Raw genomic sequence first — 8,583 nt, forward strand, 5'->3', positions numbered from 1 at the left:
GTAAAAAAATGAAGCAGGAAGGGGTGGGACCTTTAGTATTAGAGGGTGGTCAGCTGGTTGAAAACAAAATAAAAGCAGATTTTGAACTCATATTTTTCATCTGTCTACATAAATGAGGAACCAGTTAATGAAGATTTCCTTCATAATAGTCCCAATTCTAGTAATTGCATGGTTCACACATGAGGAAATTCCAAAAGAGATTAGAACATGTTAAGATCCTGGGCCAGATGGTATTCATTCTAGGGTACTTAGCAAGCTTAGCTCTGTGATTGCTAAACCTCTTTACTTTTCAGGATTCATTGAGGTCTGGCATAGTGCTGAGAGACTGGCGAATTGCTAATGTGGTGCCGCTATTCAAAAAGGATCCCATTCTCAGCCTCAAAACTATAGGCCAGTAAGTCTGACATCAATGGTAGGAAATCTTTTCAGAGAGTTAATGAAGGATAAGATACTGGACTTTATAGCAAATCATAATACTATGAATGTGTGCCAGCATGGTTTTATGCATAATAGATCTTGCCAGAATAACTTAATTTCTTTTTATGAGAAGGTAAGCAGGGACCTCGATTCTGGGATGGCAGTGGATGTGATTTACTTAGACTTTCAATGTTGATAAATGCAAGGTTATGCACTTTGGCAAAAATAATATAAATGCAAGGTATACACTAAATGGCAGTGTGTTGGGAGTTTCCTTAAATGAGAAGGATTTAGGGGTTTTTGTATATAACAAGTTGTCTAATTCTTGGCAGTGTCATTCTGTGGCTACTAAAGCAAATAAAGTTCTGTCTTGCATAAAAAAGGGCATTAACTCAAGGGATAAAACATAATTATGCCTCTTTATAGGTCCCTGGTGAGGCCTCATCTGGAGTATGCAGTGCAGTTTTGGACTCCAGTCCTTAAGGGGGATATAAATGAGCTGGAGAGAGTGCAGAGACGTGCAACTAAATTGGTTAGTGGGATGAAAGACTTCAATTATGAAGGTAGACTATCACGGTTGGGGCTGTTTTCTCTGGAAAAAAGGCGCTTGCGAGGGGGCCTTGATTAGACTATACAAGTACATTAGAGGACATTATAGACAAATGGCAGGGGACCTTTTTACTCATAAAGTGGATCACCGTACCAGAGGCCACCCCTTTAGACTAGAAGAAAAGAACTTTCATTTGAAGCAACGTAGGGGGTTCTTCACAGTCAGGACAGTGAGGTTGTGGAATGCACTGCCGGGTGATGTTGTGATGGCTGATTCAGTTAATGCCTTTAAGAATGGCTTGGATGATTTTTTGGACAGACATAATATCAAAGGCTATTGTGATACTAATATAGTCTATAGTTAGTATAGATATGGGTATATATAATTTATATGAAAGTAGGGAGGGATGTGTGTATGGATGCTGGGTTTTCATTTGGAGGGGTTGAACTTGATGGACTTTTTTCAACCAGATTTAACTATGTAGAATCTGCACCGAGGGGTAAGTAAAGACTTAGGGGCATTTGCCCGGGGTATGAGCTAGGCTGGGGGGGAGGAGGGAGGGGGGGTCTATGTAGGGTAGGGTTTTTTTAACTTTAGGGTTTGCTTCTCCTTTAAGGCCTATAGGTGACCTAACTTGCGTAACTTGTCTCATTGAATTTTCATAGTACACACCTATGTTTAAAAGCTAGCCATTAGGTTAGTGCCATAGCATTTGGGAAATTTCACTATGGCAGTAGTGTAGTAAAGGTTCCTAAGCTAGTACAGAACCACAGTACTGATGAATGCCATTTCAGAGTAAGGTAAAGTATATAGAAAAAAAACATCTTGGCAGGCTCAATTTCCTACAGTGTAGATGTTTTTTTCAGGAAAGTTAAACCACCGGAAAAGTCATTGGTGGTTATCCATTAATTTCCTTTAATGGGATAATAATAATAAGGCAGAGCTATAGATGAGGTAATAATGTGCAATACAAACCCTAGGTCACTTTGCACTTGCAGTGCTACAAATATTTCTGTGTAAGAGGGCAAATGTGCTTACCACATACATATTTACAATACAGATTCTGTGCAGCAAGCATCACTTATGATGGCAATAATGATTGTGATGAACAAAGATGAACAAAAGATTCTAATACAGGTATGGGACCTGTTATCCAGAATGCTCAGGACCTGGGGTTTTCCGTATAAGGGGAGGGGGGTCTTTCCTTGGATCTGCATATCTTAAATCTATCATTTAAACATTTATTAAACCCAAAAAGATTATTTTGCCTCTAATAAGGATTCATTTTATCTTAGTCAGTCGGGATGAGGTATGAGGTACTGTTTTATTACTAGAGAGATTAAGATAATAATTGTAATTATTTGCTTACAATAGAGTCTATAGGAAATGGCCTTTCCATAATTTGGAGCTTTCTGGATAACAGGTTTCCGGATAACAGATCCCGTATCTGTAGGAATTGATTGAGGTCAAAGACATATTTTAGTCCATTTGATTATTTCCTTGCTTTGTTGGGGTGGTAGGTGCTATATGGGCTGTAAATTCTAGTAAGTGGACAGGTATTTATACAATGGAACAGTCACAAAAAGGGTTAAGAATCACCACCTTTCAGAAACAGGTTTGTTTTTTAATAATTAATCCTGCCCACAGTTAATTTATGAGGCACAGATTCATTTCCCTGTGTGCATAAAATATTTATGTGACAAGATAATGCCATTAAATCTTACAACACCCTTTTAAAATAATTTTCTTTTCAGTTTCTTGAAAGCATTAACTCCAAAGGGAATGAAGCAATTTAGCACAATAATATGGCTGCGATTTCAAGGTAGCATTCAACCCCACTTACAATTCAATCTCATACTAATATATATATATATATATATATATATATCTCCATACAAACCGCACACATAGGACTTGTAAGTGAAAAAAAGTGAAAAATTTATTCCGACGTTTCGGTTCACATACAGGAACCTTCCTCAGGTGGGGTACCCCACCTGAGGAAGGTTCCTGTATGTGAACCGAAACGTCGGAATAAATTTTTCACTTTTTTTCACTTACAAGTCCTATGTGTGCGGTTTGTATGGAGATATATACAAGTTAGTAATTTAACCAGCACCTGGGCAGTTGCCTTTATATAAAAGTGTGCTCCAGTTTTTGGACTTGCTATATATATATATATATATATATATATATATATATATATATATATATATATATATATATATATATATATATATATATATATATATGTGTATATAGCTCCAAAGGTTGCCAGCACTCTCGAAAAAAGGAATTAATTTGCCTGGGTGCAGAAACAACAAAATATCTCCAACAACTGTAGAAAGATCCGCACTCACAGGTCTTATAGAGAAAAATAAATAATTTATTAGTTACACAGGACTGACGTTATATATATATATATATATATTTATATTATGGGAGTGGACATGAGCTACAAGAGTGAAATTCTGAGGCAATTTGAGAAAACTGTAAAAGTAAAGTGAACTTCACCTTTAAGAAACACTTTATTGGGTTTCTTTATGTTGGAATTAAGAGGATTATTTCCAGGCCTATCTTTGATATGTAAGACTTAAAGCCACAGTGTCCTACCAGACAAGCACATCTTTGTTGTTACTGCGGGACTGAATTAATCTACAGACGCATAGGGCATAGGAATTCTAATAATCAAAAATATAATTTTATCTTTGTGCTTTGGTAGATTGTATGTAATTCTCTGGTACCAGCTGTGTGTATGAAAGAGCAAGAATGGCTTCTCCAGACACAGATACGTTGTATTTCCAAAGAAACCGTCTTTTGTGCCCTAATCCTTCTATCTTTGCAGATTTCATGACATATTTCTCACCCACATCCAAATCGTAGCAAAAAAGGAACATCCCTAATGATTCCTAGTTAGTGTGACATACAAAAATGCCTTTTCCCCCACTGTAAATACTGTCAGGACTTTGGACAAAATACCTTATTATTAACTTTTCAAGGATAATAGTGTCTTTTGTATTCAAAGGAATAATGTTTTTGTAACCCCAGAAGCTTTGACATATGCATATAGGGAGCTGAAAGGTGAAACTCTTTTATTAAGAGATGTTATTATTGTAACAAGGCAAGAACAAAGATTTGAATTATCCAGGGACATTTACTGAAGAAGTTTATTAAACTGCAGAGATCCACCCCTTCTTTTGCCCCTGCATTATAGTGATTGGGATATTTGATGGTTGCACTGATAATGTTTGTGTAGTGTACATTGTGTCAGGCCTTTAGGCTAGGGCCAGACCATTTATAGCAAGTGGAGAATCCTCTGCCCTGCTGCTCCCCTTGCCTTTTTTAACTGTGGGCGGATTTCGGCAAAATTACACGTTTTGGAGCCAAAATCCACCACGTCTGTCTGCAATCAAGCGCAAACAATGCTTCCGGTTGCAGGCAGATCAGAAGTGGAAGAGCAGCAGATTCTCAGCCTGTGGCAAAATGCAGGCCAAGATCTGCCATCATCTGGCCCGGCCTTATTCCTATTATCTGGATTAACCATTGACTTGGAACTTCTTACTAGAAAATCAAATAAACATTAATTAAACCCAATAGGCTGGTTTTGCCTCCAGTAAGGATTAATTATATCTTAGTTGGGATCAAGTACAAGCTACTGTTTTATTATTACAGAAAAAAAAGAAATCATTTTAACATATTTGGATAAAATGGAGTCTATGGGAAACCATTCCCTAATTCGAGCTTTCTGGATAACATGTTTCCGGATAATGGATCCAATACCTGTATAAGTGTTTGTATTTTTAATACATTTTCACTGCTGTTTCTTTGCAATGTTTAAGGAGAACTAAAGGTATAATCACAGGGGTGTCAAAATGTTAGGCACATGCTAATGAATATAATCACTTACTAAATACCCCCACAGGTGCTCCTGTTAAGAATTGCACCAGAACAGGGTATTTCTGTAGAAGTTCATTCACCACAATCATCTTCTTTTACTTTAGTCTTCTTTTCTCTGGAGTTGGACCCAAAAAAAACAGTTTTTTGCAACTGAGTTGAGTTGTATACTCTGCTGCGCTTACACCTGCATAGACAGAAGAGGAAGAAGTTAAAGAAGATGGAGATGATGGACTTATACAATAATACCCCAGGCCAGTGCAGTTTTTAGCAAAAAAGAACACTGGTCCAGGGTATCGGGTAATTAATTCTAATCACTGACAAGTACCTAACATTTTTTCTCCCCGGCACCCATGATCATACCTTTTGTTCTACTTTAATGTATTCTAAGATTTATATAGTACTGTATGTACTATATATATATATATATATATATATATATATATATATATATATATATATATATAACCAAAGGAATGGTGCACTCCGTAGACAAAATTAATACCTGGGTGCCAGCATGGGAAATAAGCAATGAAAAAGGATTGCGGCACTCACAGGGTTTTAGTGAAAAAACAAAAAAAATTTTATTATTAAGCGTCAAGGTTTAGATCCCCCACAGGGATCTTCGTCAGGAGTTTGTTTTTGCTCCTGACGAAGATCCCTGTGGGGGATCGAAACGTTGAGGCTTAATAATAAAACATTTTTTTGTTTTTTCACTAAAACCCTGTGAGTGCCGCAATCCTTTTTCACTATATATATATATATATATATATATATATATATATATATATATATATATATATATATATTTTCCCCAAAATCCCAGCACTCACGATAAGTAGTCGTCACGTTGCCTGGGTGCACGTCTCATGAAAAGCTGCAAACAATCTCCACCAAAGAGGCCGCACTGCTCAGGACTTATTGCAAACAAAAACTTTTATTAGAGAATCTAACGTTTCGGCTGTACCACCAGCCTTTGTCAAAGTTACATGCATACAAACAGATTACCCTTAAATACCCAGAATCTGGCGCGAAAATCCACCAGCCCTCCCTCAGGTGACGTGTTCAAAAGAAACCCAAGTGTCAGGTGATACTAGTAAAGTCCATAACAATCAGCTGTTCACAGCGGGACATACTGGGAAAAGTTTGTAGTCTTTAAGTGATACCGTTCCACACATAGTTACAATCATATCAATACATATTTAAGTAACAATTTAACAATATGCTACATGATCGCTACTATTTAGCTGATCCACCCTGTCGCTGGAAGCACTCAACCTGTGGGGAAAGAAGGAACTCGCAGGTTAATATAGTGTCAGGTCTGGGCTTACCTCCTCAAGCTCATCACAGGGGGTGTGTCTGGGTACGTGGTTATAGACACGACCTGGAGCTCATGACTTTGCTGATTGAGGGTATGCACATTGGTGTGGGTGTTTATACGGACGATTATGGGTGATCACTACAGAGAGGAGGTAAGCCCAGACCTGACACTATATTAACCTGCGAGTTCCTTCTTTCCCCACAGGTTGAGTGCTTCCAGCGACAGGGTGGATCAGCTAAATAGTAGCGATCATGTAGCATATCGTTAAATTGTTACTTAAATATGTATTGATATGATTGTAACTATGTGTGGAACGGTATCACTTAAAGACTACAAACTTTTCCCAGTATGTCCCGCTGTGAACAGCTGATTGTTATGGACTTTACTAGTATCACATGACACTTGGGTTTCTTTTGAACACGTCACCTGAGGGAGGGCTGGTGGATTTTCGCACCAGATTCTGGGTATTTAAGGGTAATCTGTTTGTATGCATGTAACTTTGACAAAGGCTGGTGGTACAGCCAAAACGTTAGATTCTCTAATAAAAGTTTTTGTTTGCAATAAGTCCTGAGCAGTGCGGCCTCTTTGGTGGAGATTATATATATATATATATATATATATATATATAAACTCAGTCCAAATGGGTTCAGCACACCTCACGGTAGAGAATGACCCAGGTGCTACTCTCATTAGCCGTATACAAAAATATCGAAGGAGCGAGGTGCACACCAGGAACCTTTGAAGGGTAAAAAATCTTTTCTTTATTTATTACATCTTATAAAAACAGGTCGACCTGTTTTTATAAGATGTAATAAATAAAGAAAAGATTTTTTACCCTTCAAAGGTTCCTGGTGTGCACCTCGCTCCTTCGATATTTTTATATATATATATATATATATATACACATATACACATATATATTATATATATATTATATATAACTAGCCATACAATGATGATGAGATGGAAACTTATTACTATTAAATCTATCCCAATATGTGAGGCCAAATCAGTGTATTGATTAAACTGATAAACATAAGGTGGCCATACCACCTTAAACACTATGAAGTGTCATAGTATGACCACCTTTAGGGATATAGCTGTGACATTTTACAATAAGCCTTAGTATAGCCCCCCCAAGGGCCCTGATTGTGCTGGGCACTTGAGGGAATGCTCTCTCTACTCTACGCTAAAACTGCCCTCATCCCTTATTGCCCTACAGAGTATGTAAAAGGTACAATTTTTCCCCAAGTCTAGTAACCCATAGTAACCAATAATCGGCTGATTGGCTCATAGAGAGGTCCATACAAAGCTTTTTTATTACATAATCCTATTTTTATACACTTGTTCCCCAACACCAAATAATAAACAGTTTAATCTATTTTATATCTTTCTTTTGAATACAAGTGCCAACTGGTGGAACAAACGAAGTAGAATTTTTTTTTCTTGGTGATCTCAAGAAACAAATGGATCAGACTAATAGTCGTGGTTCCTAAACTGTGGCGTTTCCACCTGGTGGCCAAAGTGTAAATTAAAGCCAATACAGGGTGGAAATGTGTTTCCATCATTATTCTTGGCACTATAGCGGGGTGGCTTACCCCACTGTTTTACTTTATCACAAAGCCACAGCATATAGAAATGGGGCTAGACCAAACACTACACCAAAGGGATGGTTCAACAGAAAAATGTTCAAACTATTTAAAGGCATATGCTATTTTATTTTAAAACCAAACCCAGGTCTGCCAGGCCAAGGAAATACACGAGCGGCATATACGGAGGATTGTGAAAATGGTTACAACCCAAAGCTCACCTCCAAAGACCTGCAAGAACATCATGCTGCAGATGGTGTATCTGTACATCGTTCTACAATTCAGCGAAATTTGCACAAAGTACATCTGTATGGCAGGGTGATGAGAAAGAAGCCCGTTCTGCTCTCATGCAAACACAACAGTGGCTTTTTCTATGCAAAAACTCATTTAGAAAAGCCACAGTAATTTTCAAAGTGCTTTGGACTGATGAGACAAAAATGTAGTTATTTGGTCATAACAAAAAGCGCTTTGCATGGCGGAAGAAGAACACCCCATTCCAAGAAAAACACCTGCTACCTACTGTCAAATTTGGTGGAGGTTCCATCATGCTGTGGGACTGTGGGGCTAGTTCAGGGACTGGGGCCCTTGTTAAAGTCGAGGGTCGGATGAATTCAATCCAATATCAACAAATTCTTCAAGATAATGTTCAAGCATCGGATCAGTCACAAAGTTAAAGTTACACAGGTGTTGAATATTCCAACAAGACAATGACCCTAAAAACACTTGGAAATCTACAAAGGCATTTATGCAGAGAGAGAAGTACAATATTTTGGAATGGCCATCAGGGCCGGATTTACATAGCCTGACTGGAGAGT

Source organism: Xenopus laevis, chromosome 4L (assembly GCF_017654675.1).
Source record: "Xenopus laevis strain J_2021 chromosome 4L, Xenopus_laevis_v10.1, whole genome shotgun sequence".
Classification (NCBI taxonomy): domain Eukaryota; kingdom Metazoa; phylum Chordata; class Amphibia; order Anura; family Pipidae; genus Xenopus; species Xenopus laevis.